Here is a 13983-nt window from a genome sequence, read left to right as displayed (position 1 = left end):
TGGCACACCTGCCAAAACACCCTGTGCATATGATGATACCTGTGCCACATCCCTGTCATCCATACCATCAATGCAGGGACATGCTGATATGGTTCTGATGCACACAGTAAATGTCCTAAGCTTTAGCAATGTAATGCTGTTGAATGTGTTTTCAGCTGGAATGATTAATGCTTACACATCAGGGTGTGTAGATGTCCAGCCATGATGCATTATAGCTGTTATTAACACTGACTGATTGTGGTCTGCATAATGTATTCAGTTTGTGTTGTAGGTGTCTATGTGTCAGCAGGATGTTGGTCTGCTGTCCTGTCCTACAAAGGGTGTAGCACTGTGCTGACACATTGAATGTGTCATATCCCAGGTACAGCTGAACACAGGTAACAAGTCTATATAACAGTTACTGCATGTGCCACGTGGCTGATAGATCTGAGGGGTGTATACAGGTGCGTGCATGGTGGCTGATGTCAGCAGCTCCTCTACAGTGGACAATTGTAAGTGTACTGTGTGGCACACACCAAATGTCCGTGAATAACACACACACACACACACACACACACACACACACACACACACACACACACACACACACACACACACACACACAGGCTTTGGTGTTGATGCAATACACAGAGAGTACTTTTCACATGGATGTACTTTATTTTGCAGTGAACTCATTTTGGCCTGCGTAATTCCACCCAGACCAAATTGCCAAAACATCACATCAGGAAATAATCAGTTCGCCAGTTTAATATCATTGACAATGGTACTGGCAGGGTATATGTCCTCTTTCCCAATTTAGTGCAATCCTGGAGTTGGTAAACATAGGTATGCTGGTGTGGGTGGCACAGCCTCCCACTTTGGAGGGTGTGGGGTGGTGTAGAACCACAAATAGTGTGATTAACAACTACTTAACCTATTAATATAAACGGTGCAGTATAACAGCACACTAAGCAGGGGGATACGCACAACAATAACCCCAATGTGGGTGGCTGTGGTGACAACAACCACACCCATGTATATATACCAACTCCTGTATCACTGTACAGCTGTATAGTGGTGAAGAGGGCATGTGCACATCCACTAATAGTTTTGCTTGAATGTATTTCCACAAGATGTTTGCTTTGAAATGTTTCCTTTAGCCAGTTAGTTCTTGGACAAATGATCTCCTGGGATATATATTTTCTGCAAACTGAAGTAGATCCCTTCACATACGCACACACTTACTTGGCAACACTGAGAGTAGAACCCCTACCTAGGTACTTATTGCTAATAATGCATTTGGCTTTAATTGCACACACCACAGAGCTTTTAGGGTGAGGTGTTTCCCGAGTTTCCTGTTAAGTGAAGAGCATCACCAGGCCTTGTACAGTATGGTAATGGGGGATGTACTGGGTGTTAATGAACAATACATAGTATGACATGCTGTCATATACACTTTGACAAACACATAACAGTTATAGACACATCTGACAGACCTGGGTTTAGCAGTGCTAACTACCTTGTCAGTGAGTCCATTCTGTTACAGAGAATTTGCACACAGCACATGTATCATTGGGCCGGATAGCATATACTGGGGGTACCATGGTGTAAAGACAGTATACCCAGCACCCACACCCCACATTGGATATTGTACTCACTGAAACCCACGATAATGCTCTGACATACCCACAATCAGACATTGACCAGGACTGCAATACAACCCCTTGTTTATCTAATCAGTGCTACTACAGGGATATGCATTTATTGCACATGCCACAGGGATAGTAGGGTGAGGGTTTATCATGGGTCTCCTAATGTCAGCAACATCACTATCCCTTATAATGTATGGCAAGGTTTATTGTATTTGGAGAATGTGGCCTTAGAATGCTGTCTCCTACAAATATACAGACTAACACACATACACACACTTGCCAGGACTCAGAGGGTAACCCACACCTATATACCCATTTGTAGAACAGTGTTAGGTTGGTACTGCAAGCTCCAGGTAGCCCATAGGGTGAAGAGTGTAACAAGGTACATTTAATGTTAATTACAGCAGCAGCCATTTCCAAGTATGGCAATGGAGGGTGTAGTGGGTGAGAATGCTGTCAGGGTATTGTCAACTGCAAGTTTACAAACACACAGATACTGTTATTCTCAGTAATGCACACTGACACATTTTTCAGTACTGGGGTCCATAGGTGCCTGTTTTCCAAAGTGTGTACCAGGCTAATGTCCATGGAGACATGAGAAGAGTAGGGCATGTGGGTACACTGGTATCATCCACCTGACATTTGACAGCAGGCCATCTATCAACCGATGCCACTTGAGTAATCCCCAGGGGGACAGTTAAATTCAACATTCAATCATCTGGTTTTCTCTTGCAGAAGGCTAATGAGGTGCTACAATTGGCATGTATGCAACATATATTACATAACATGGCTAGTGTCTGGGTTAGAGACCTGTACCCAAGCATGTTCTGTTGACTGTGGTAGTCTAGTTGAGGTATCCATAGCATGTGGTGCATACAGCTTGGGGTTTCCTAGCTGTGGCATTCATAACACAGCTGGGTAGACATGTCAGTGTCAGTCAATCATAGATTGCCTGTAAGCAGCCAAGATGGGTACCTGACATCTGCATGTCTGTACAGAGGACAGATAGAAATTAGCTAGCCAACAGGTTATGCATTAGGATGAATGTTTTGACAGATAAATGTCTGACACTGATAGGTATGCCATTACTACATGACAGCAGCCCTCAATGACATGTCCTAAACAGATAGTAGTCTACAGTTAATGTCCACATATCAGATCAATATCCAGTAGCAGATACTTAATAATGTACAGCTCACACACCAAGAACACTATAGTTAGTACTCAGAGTCCAGCTTTGCATGCAGGGAAGTATGGTTCCTGTACTACAATCTGCAATCTACTCTTACTTGGAAAAGCACTGTTAAAAGTAGTAATGTAATGATACAATACATGCAAGTGTGACAGCATATAACCTGGGATACTACCCATGTATGAAACACATACAAAGAGAAAAGATTGTTGTACTAGCCATGTATACTCAGGTGTCCCATACAGTATACTCACACCCCTTGCTACTGTAATGACAACGCATAGAAGCATGTTATGTATATGGAATTAAATACACTTATTAAATATGTCATTACTCTGCTATTTTATCAGACTGGAATGTGATCACTGGTTACCAGAGCTGAGCTATGGTTAGCAGGTGTAAGGATTGCTTAAAAGTAAATGCTAAGCACATTTGTGCACTGGTAAGCGAAGCCTACACGGTGTAAGCACCTATTTGTTTAACCGTATGTTAGCACCACTTACTGTCGCAAAAACCCACTTAAAGCTGCTCAAAACTGCCTTAACCACTCTGTATCCAACAGTCCTTGTTCTGCCTAGCAAGAAAATAAGCAGCCCTTGCCAGTCTTAAACCCAGGACCCTGTACACTATAGTCACAGCAGTTAACCACTAAGCCATCACAGGTGTGAAGATGTTGGTTGTTTTTTCAAATATATCATTCATTACACAAACTGAATAGTAGTGAACAACTGCTTTGACTACTACAATTGTTTAGTACTTGTAAGTGAAAATAGTGTTGAATCAGTTATGTTTTTATATCTAAATATACACATATCAGATAAATATGGTGGAATACATCTGGGAAGGTATATACAACACTCATGTTTACACATAACAAGGATGTATATATATATATATATATATATATATATATATATATATATATATATATATATATACATATGCATATGTAGATATATGTATACATGTACATACATGCTTATATATTTATATATATGCATATTTATATATATATATATATATATATATATATATATATATATATTTATTTATGTAACATATACCCATAACATGTAGTGGAGTCATACCTCAGCACCATAAGTCACAACCTCTTAGTGCAAGGGAATGTAATGTAAGTATTGCAGGTATAAATGTAGAATGTTGCTAAAGTAACAGGGGATATGTCAACAGACATGTTGCATAGGAAGTCACTTCTGATACTGACATGTACGCCATCAGTTACTGACAGACATCATAAGATCATCATAGTGAAGTATCACACAAATCACAGTAATGATTTTGTGGAATACAGCAGAAATATGACCAATAAATGTAGACAGTCTGACACAATCTGATCAGTCCAGAGGTATACACAGAACTCCTTAGTGCACCACGTGTGGACCAAGCCTGACAAAGAGGATGTTTACAGCCATGAAAATGGGGATATCACACAAATACTTGAATAGATAAGTTCACACAGTTGATGCATTCACGCCCTCCTGTCTGTCCTAACACATATTAACCAGAGGAGCATAGGTCCCAAGCCCACATACTTCCCACTAGTTAGTGACATACATCTTCACAGCATGCCACTGCTTTTCCAGAAATACACAACACATAAATATACTGAGCTGCTAGGAATGTCACAAAGCACTCCGTAAACTACAGGCAGACTGCCACAACAGCAACCCAAGTTTCCTGTGGGGGAATACACATGTACTTATTTATTTTTATTTATTTATTTATTTTACATTTGTTGACCGGGCTAGTCTAGCTGGATACATGTTCATTTTCAGTAGAGGCCCGGGGAGTTAAGCTCCAGAGTTTAAGATGAATTACATTAAAGAAATAACAAGAAAGTAAAGATTAAAAAGAGTACAAAGAGTACAAACAAAAAATAAAAAGCATTATAACTACAGACATAGTTATAAAGTTAACAATATTGTGCCAAGGATAATGTTGCAAGTGACATTTTGAAAAAAAATAATACCAAATGTACAATATTTTTTTTTTTTTTTTTTTTTGGAAGTAGTAGGAAGGGGAACTATGACAGTGGATGTAAATAAGAGTGAGGTTATAGGTTATAAGATGAAGGTTTTAGTCAGGTGGCATGAGCTAGTGTTAGTCAGGATTAGTACAGGGGCACAGCCATTGTGATTTGAGGTGGAGTTTAATTCTCTTTTTGAAGAGAGATTTTGAGGGAATAGTGGAAAGTTCAGAGGGAAGCAGATTCCAGTGTTTTCCAACAGTGTTGGAAAAGAGGGAATCACCAGCTTTGTTGTTTGCTTTGTCAATATTTACAAGAAGTACTTGCAAATATAGCAGGCACTACAGGCATGTAACAGCACGGAGTAACAGACACCAGTGTGAAAGTGCATACCCACAACCAATCTCAACACAATCACAGTCACATTATGGCAAGCCTAATTAATAGTACAGTATATGGACTGTGTGAACAAAACCATCCTCATATTTGCCACTCACACACTGACCTTACATATACTGGCCCAACACACAGTGTAGTCTGATGCCTGACTGTGGTATGGGACATGTCTCAGTTTGGCCCTACAAACATATACACTGATAGGGTACCAGAAACTGGAGCAGCATGCAATGTCAAATAGAACAGGACCAAGAACACTGACATCTACCACAGTCTGTACACAGGCCAAGTAACATATTCACAATACACTGCTACACAATACTGACACTCTGCCAACAATCACCATAAGTACACAGACCTCACTACTGTACAAACTACAACAGAATGACCAGGTTTTGTCCTCAAATATAAGGCCTACTATACATAACATGTCTGGCAGTCTGCTATCTCACTGGGTTGTTATCGGGTATGATGTCAGTAAATAATGATATACTGTACATATGCACCTCTTACTGCATGACACATGGACAAAGGGTGACAGACCTGGGGGACAGAGGCACAAACAACGGTCCAATATTGAAATTTTGCTGTGATAAACTGAGAAAATTCCTGGTGTAACAGGGTTTGTTGTGACATATCTCTTTTGAGGGATATGAAGTCAGTAACTCACATGGATGTCACCATGTACTGACTGCAATCATCAAAGTATGCTACTGCATTTCTAAAGATTAGAAATGTGTGAGTAACACACCACATGTAAGACTCCAAACTCTGGCCAGTCTGCAGATAGCCCTACAGGTGAAAATTTCCTCAACCACATAACACTGTCATGTCAGACTTTAAATCATGTAGAACAGTCATATCCACACAAACCCTGTTAAACCAACATTACTTCAAATGTAGAACAGCAATACTTACATTCTGTTCCCATGTCTGGAAGATCCTCCTCCTGTTTGTTGGCCTGTCTCCACAGTGTATGTTGTAAGAGGTATCTCCAACTACCCTCTGTGATGCTGTTTGTCAGACACCCACATGAAGTCCTGCTCACAGTGAAGGAAAAAGGCCAACACCCACATGAAGTGCTTAGTTATAGGAGTGTGTTTCCATGCAATTGGCTATAGGAATGATACTACAGCTGTTCCACATGCAACTAGCAAGTGGGGGACTGCAATTCATGCACAGGCCATCAGCTGATCATGAGCATTACTTACAAAACTCAAGCTGCTGCCTATGCAAAACAGATGTACTTTTCCACATCCACCAGAGAGGGAGAGAGAGAGAGAGAGAGACAGACAGAGACAGAGACAAAGTAAGAAAGGAAGGGAGTAAGAGCCAAACATGTTTGTGTATGATCCATGGGTGGAGAGTGGTATCTGGGTATTATAACGGTTGCTTATATTGTTTACTAATCCATACTGTCACATAGTAATTGCACATGGCTGTACACATTTATGGCTGTGGATTGTCTACAACAACCTCTACAGTGTTTGAAAACTGTTGGCCCTGTAATGTGGACATTAGGACATATAGGTCCTCAATATAATGTAGCAAAACCCACACTGCAATGGAGCCTGTCATTACAAAATCACCCCACCACCCACACAGGATACTGATGACACACACACAAACCAGTACTGAGTTTCAAACCCCTACCTGACTATGTATTGCCATTACAGTGTTACATAGTTATTACACATGCCACAGAGCTTACATGTTGGAGAGTTGTCCAAAGGTATCTTTGAGGGTGAGTGACATCAGCAACAGTGCTAAAGGAGGGGTAAGGGAAGTGTAGTAAGTGTGAATGCCCACAAAATCAGGTGTCAATGAAGACACACACACACACACACACACACACACACACACACACACACACACACACACACACACACACACACACACACACACACTCTTAGAGAAACACACACATTATCACAGTTTGCAGGATCAGGATTAGAACTCCTACCTAATTAGCTACACTACAGTATCACACAGTTATCGCAAGTGCCACAGAACTTATAGGACTGAAACACGGCCAAAGGGTTATTTTAAGGTGAATGAAAGCAGGTATGCTAAAGTAGGGCAATGGGAGGTGTAGTGAGTGCGAATGGCTTCAAAATCATTTATCTCCACACACACACACACACACATACACACACCTGCCAGTACTGAGATGCATAGGTTCATTGCTTCACAGGTGTGTAGTAGGTGAATGAGCCTGAAGGCTGTACAAGGCTAGGCAAAGGGAATACCTTGGCATCAGGCCACATGACAATAGTCCCCAGTGTGGCTCAGGGGTGTAGTCCCTGGAGTGGTCCCCAGAGGTGGATATTGTATTCACCATCCACTCATCTGGGTTACTATTGTGGGTGGCCAGTGATGTGCACTGCTTTCCACGTATGTGCTCTATATTCCATAACATGGACAGTGTCTGGGTTATGCACATATCCCACATGCATGTTTTTTGATGTGTGGAAGTGTACTTTAGGTCTATGATGCATGTTGTGTGGACAGATTGTTATATTCTGCTGTAGCATTCCTGACCTCATTTGGTGAGACCTGGCTATGTAACTGAGGTCGTGCTTGCACCTACATTGACAGCATGATACAGGTATTCAGTGGAGGTAGTGGCATCTGTCCATACAGGGCATGTGTATAAGGCATAGTATTCCCTTTGTGGGTTACATTTGCAGACTCTACAGTTGTTGCAGGCATCCAGTGGGGAACATAGCAAAAGGACCACTGTAAGCATTTATTTGCCTACTGCAGGGATGGAACAGGGTGCCATGTCCTTTTACTTGCTGGATAACATCGTGGTTACTATCTGTGTGGCAATATGCAGGGAATTACCAATATAGTGTTTGCTGCCTAGCCAAGTATGTTTGTGTATGAGACGTGGGTGGAGAGGGTTCTCTGAGTAATAGAAGGGTTGCCTATATTGCTCACCAATCCATAATGTCACATGTAGGGCTATGGATTGTCTACACCAATTTCTCTAGTGTTTGACATCCGTTGTCCTTGTAAGGTGGACATTGTGACATATACTAGGTCCTCAACATAATAATTTAGCAAAACCTGTCCCACAATGGATCCTATTACACAATGACAGCAACCTCCACACAGGATATTGATGACAGACACACACACACACGCACACACGCACACATGCACGCATGCACACACACACACACACACACACACACACACACACACACACACACACACACACACACACACACACACACACACACACACACTAGTACTGACATTACAACCCCTACCTAGCTATGTATTTCTACTATAGTGTACCACATTTATCACATGCACCACAGAGCTTATAGGATGTATGTTGTCCCAATGTACTTCTAAGGTGAGGAACATCACCAGCCCTTGTAAATACTGGCATTGGGTGATGTAGTGGGTGAGAAATCCCAAAAATAATTTTACCCTATGCACACATTTATATTTGCTAGGGGTGAGGTTCAAACCTCTATCTACTATCTTTATGGACCATTATGTTACACATTTACCACATGCACCACTGACCTGACATGGTTTAGGGTTGGCAACAGGTACTTCTAAGGTGGATGATATCTGTAGGACTGCTAAAGTCAGGCTCTATGATGTGTGCTGGGTGAAAATGGGGCCAAAATCTTTGAGGTACAGACATACATATGTACTCACACAAACACTTGTCACAGATGAGATTCAAACCCTTACTTATGTAGTTACTGCTACTACATTGTTCCGTATTTATGGCACCCGCCATGGAGCTTACATGTTGAAGAGCTCTCCACAGATATCTTTGAAGGTGACTAACATCAGCAGCAGTGCTAAAGGAGGGATAAGGGGAGAGTAGTAAGTGTGAATGTCCATAAAATCAGGTATCATCAAAGACACACACACTCTCGCGCACAAACACACACAGCTTTATAGTTGCCATCTCAGGGATTAGAACTCCTACCTAACTAGCATGCTGCACTATAGTATTACACAGTTATCACAAGTGCTACAGAGCTTATGGGGCTGACACTTGTACAAGGGGTTATTTCAAGGTGACTTACATTAGCAGGCTTGCTAAAGTAGGGCAATGGGAGGTGTAGTGACTATGAAGGGCCTCACAATCATTCATCTCCACATACACACACACACACACACACACACACACACACACACACACACACACACACACACACACACACACACACACACACTCTCAGTCATGCACAGCTTTACATTTGACAGGACTGAGTCTACAAATGCTAGATGAATACTGATTTGTACTATTGTGTTACACAGTTATCACAAGCACCACAGACACTGTAGGGCTGAGGGTTACCAAAAGAAATGTCTACAGTGATTGACATCAGCACATCATGTGATATTGGCCAATTGTGTGTGTGGTGGGTGAGACAGGCCTCATGATGGAAATCTCTCTGTCACTGTCTGTCTTTCTCTTCCCCACATCTGTGTGTGTGAATGTTTGACATATTATAGTGTGTTGGCCTTGGATATGTGAGTATTTCTATCCAATGTGTGTGCAAATCATGAATGGTGTACAATGTGGTGTGTGTGCACAGACATCTGTGACTGATAGATAAGTATAGTCCACTTTGTTGTCAGACATGGGCTTCATTTCTTTAAGTGTTGAAGCATGCCCAGTATGACCTTATGTATTTTGTGTTAATCTATTCCAGGTAGGTTGTACTCCAGTCTAGGATTTGGTGTTCTACACCTACAGCTAGCAACCTGTTTCTGCAGGATATCTGATAGGCTGACAATATGGAGTCACAATCGGTGACAGATAGTGGGATACTGTAACTATTGTGTCTGTGCTGCTTGTGTTACATAGTTGGTGTTAGCAGAGATATTCAGACATATGTATTGTTTTACACTGTAATTTATTATGTCATCAGCTACTGACAGATATACTTATTTGCTCACAGTTATTATCTGGGAAATACAAGCTGAATGAAGCTGTGTCCAGTATTGTGATCTGCAGCCTGCATATTCTTGCACACTCATGCCATTCTGGAGGGGTAGCTGCAGACACTTGCTGTTGGGTCTGTGTAAATGGTTCAGCACCTTGGTACTGTGGTGGCTGAAGATTCCCTGCTTGTACATATATCGATGTAACAGAATGGCCATATCCTGCTGTGGCCATACCTCTCAGTTGCACAGATTCACCCAGGTTACCCAGAGACAGGGCTCATATATCTGGTCAGTTCCCCTTCACATTGTGGTTTGCAAGCAGGTTTGTAGCCACCCATTACTGGGTTTGCAGGCAAGGTAGTATGGGCACACATCAGAGTTTTAGACTTCACACACTCCATGACATCCATGCTTCTACACCCCCCACTCTGTTATTCTATCCTCTTCCTAACATTATGCGAGCGATATCTGAGAAGTATCCCTATAGTTGTCCCTTCATCCCAGCGGTATTTAGGGGATGGTCCACAGTTCATGCAGTAGGACATGGTGGGCATGCTACTGGGATTTGTCAACATGGCCTTGCATTTATGTCCTGTTGACTGTGTTATGTTGTTAGTTGGGACCCCATGAGATAACATTCATTGGCAGTACGGGTGAGGCACAGACCTTTAACAGAGGACTGTAGGGCATTTAGTAATGATGCAGGCCATCTGTAGCAGGCCAGTGCATTCTGTCACTCCTACATTCCCAGGCTGCAAGCCACTGGATTCCCCTGGGGTGGCAGGGTAAGTGTGCAAGGTGTTAATGGCAATCGTTCCTGTTCATAATAATCCATTGGTCTGGATGCTGGCAGGGTGCTGCTTATAGCTAGGGATACACCTGCATGGGACACCTCTTCAGCATACTGCATTCTGTACTTATTCCCATACAGATGTGGGGGTCATACTGTACTCATTCCCAACAGCAGAGATATGACCTGTGATAAACCTGTGGCTGATGGTGGGGTGAGCTGAGTGCATGTGTGATATGGAGGCTTCTTGCAGCTGACTTACAGATATACCTGGGACATTCCCCTTATGTTGCCTTGTGTGGGGACATAGGCAGTCTCTCATTACTTCATAACTGTGCCTTTTGTTGTATGCCACTGATTGGCCAGACTACATCAGTATTCTATACTACACACAACTAATGTGCTGCTAACCTGTATGCACAATTCCAAAGGTGTGTGCGGTTGACAGTTACATTTTATGTACTCTGTCTAGGGTACTTCCACCTGTGTACTGTGTGTACATCTGGGCCCACATTCATGGCATGTCCATCTTTCAGATGGGGACAGATATTGACATCTGGACAGTGAGTATGGATGACTGCTGACATGGGTATTGCTGAGAAGCACTGTGGTTGGCACTGCAGTTGTCAGAACATGGCCTTGTTATCAACAGTACTGGCCATATGCCACTGAGACACAACCCTCCATGCTTACATGCTGACCACTTCCAGACAATATTGAACACACAACAACCTAACACACAGACCCCTGCATATTGTACACATGCAGCAATCTATCCTGTAAATTGGGCCAGCTCAGGTAATCTGTTCTCCACTGTTATTAAACCCACACATACATGTTACTGCATTTCTAGATATGATTGTGGGGGGGGGGGGGGGGGCGGCACCTGACAACTGTAAACATTTGCTATGGCTGTACTGGTATTTCAGGTACTCTGTTGGCTTCCATTTCGTTCTGTATTCTGACCTATCATGCAGACTAGAGGCATATCAGTAGAGTACAGATCTTAGGTTTTATTGACCTACATTTCAGTTTCAGACTTTTTACCCTTCAGAACTAACATACAACTGCCAGACCTGTTGTAGTCTGTCTGTGTAGGTCTGGAGGGGGGATGTTCACTATTGCCATCAATTGGAGGCCTTAGCACAGCCTTTCTTTATGGTCATCTACACCTGTCCTGCTGGCTGAGGCTGGTGTTGGGTTTGAGCACCTCACTGACATGCATGTGTGTGTCCTATGGACACACATTTGGGCCACCACATGTACTGCAGTGGGATTTGTCACCTTGTCTAGTACTGCCTACTTTGTTGACACCAGTATTTGTTATGGATTTCATGCTGCCCATATAAGTGCCCACTATCTGCTGCCATCCCATTCAGCCACCCGATTCCCTTGCATGCTCACATCCATAGCATACTCCATTCAGCAATTGATAGGAAGAGTGACTTACCTAGTGGCTGTGCCAATATTAAGGATGGTGCTGGAGGGCTGACTATATCAGATGCACATAGTACACTCCCTGTACATGGTAAAGCACAGTTAGTGTCATGTTTTGCATCCCTTTTACTGTATGTGCGAGTCAGAGAGAGGTGTCATTCCCTGGGTCCTTGCCAAGTCAGTGTATGTGCTAAGCGTTGCCTCTTTGCCAAAGCCTGGGCATACTGGGCACACCTCCTTCTGCCTACATGGGCAGGCTCAGGTTGTTCCTCCTCCAAGTCCCTCTGTGCCTGTGATAGCCTTAGCAGTAGTGGGGGGCTGTGTGGCCATGCCCCTGCTGTTCCTGCTGTAGCTGTTTCTGTAGGATCATATTGTGTATCATGGCACATACAATGAATATTTGTGTACATGTAGCTGGAGAGTACTGCAAGGCTCCACCATATATGTCCAGGCAGTGGAACCGTGACTTGAGCATCCCAAACACACACTCTATTATGATTCTGGTTTGTGCGTGTGCCTCATTATGGAGTTCTTGTTCAGGTGTGTGTGCATTTCTGATGGGTGTCATCAGCCATGGCTCCAGTGCGTAACCAGCATCCCCCACTAGGTGGCCATATAGGATGTTCCCACTGGCAAATTTCTGGTACAGCTGTGTCATATGCCAGATGTGGGAGTTGTGATAGCTTCCAGGGCTGTCAGCACACACATTCAAGATAATGCCCTGGGCATCGCATATGACCTGGCAGTTGATGGAGGGGAAGACCTTGCGGTTTATGTAGACCCGACCTCGCTCACCGGGTGGTGCTTTGATTTGTATGTGCGTGCAGTCTATAGCACCCACTACCTCAGGGTATTCTGCTATTTGGTGGAAGAGATACATATTGCTGGTCAATGCCTCACGGGTGTTGAGGAAATATATATGCTCACCGCCATGTGCTGACATGGCATCCAGGAACTGGCAGAGTACCCTGGATGCTGATGCCTGTGAGATCCCCATGATATCCCCAGTTGGCCTTTGGAAGGTACCTGTGGCTAGTATTCTTAACCCCATACATACCTTGGTATCCACTGGGATGGGTTCCCCTCTGTTGGTTCTGTGTGTGAGGCGTGGCAGGCACAGCTCAACAATTTGCTGTAGAATGTCCCTGTCCACCCTATAGCATTCCACTATCTCCAGCTCATGTAGCCCCTGGTAGGTTACCCTGGGTCTGTACAGTCTTCTCCTCCTCCTCACTGTGGGTTGGTCGTCAGCATTCACATCCTCACCACCTTCAGTCTCTTCCACATATTGATGAATAAGACCAACAGCAGCCCCTAACATTTTGTTAGTTTTGTCAGGTAAAATTGCCCCATCTGTGTACACCGGTGGTGTAGAGTTTGTGGGAAAAACCAGAGTGAAAGGTGTTTGCATAGTTTATAGTAGTGTGGTGGGCTGGGATGCTGCCTGTGTAATTGGCTGATTCTGATACATTTCACCTGCCAGCTATGCTAGTTCTCCTTGATTGCCTTCCTACAGCTGTTTTCCCTTCCCATTGCCTTCCCGTTTAAGCCCTGAGGTGTACCACGCATACCCAGTGCTCAGATGTGAACAGAGCTGTTATTTGCTGTGTTTTCTTTTTTT

The sequence above is a fragment of the Protopterus annectens genome, chromosome 10.part0 (genome assembly GCF_019279795.1).
Source record: "Protopterus annectens isolate FY-2018-M chromosome 10.part0, PAN1.0, whole genome shotgun sequence".
Taxonomy (NCBI): domain Eukaryota; kingdom Metazoa; phylum Chordata; order Ceratodontiformes; family Protopteridae; genus Protopterus; species Protopterus annectens.
The sequence above is the reverse complement of the archived record's forward strand: the minus strand, read 5'-3'. Positions refer to the sequence as shown.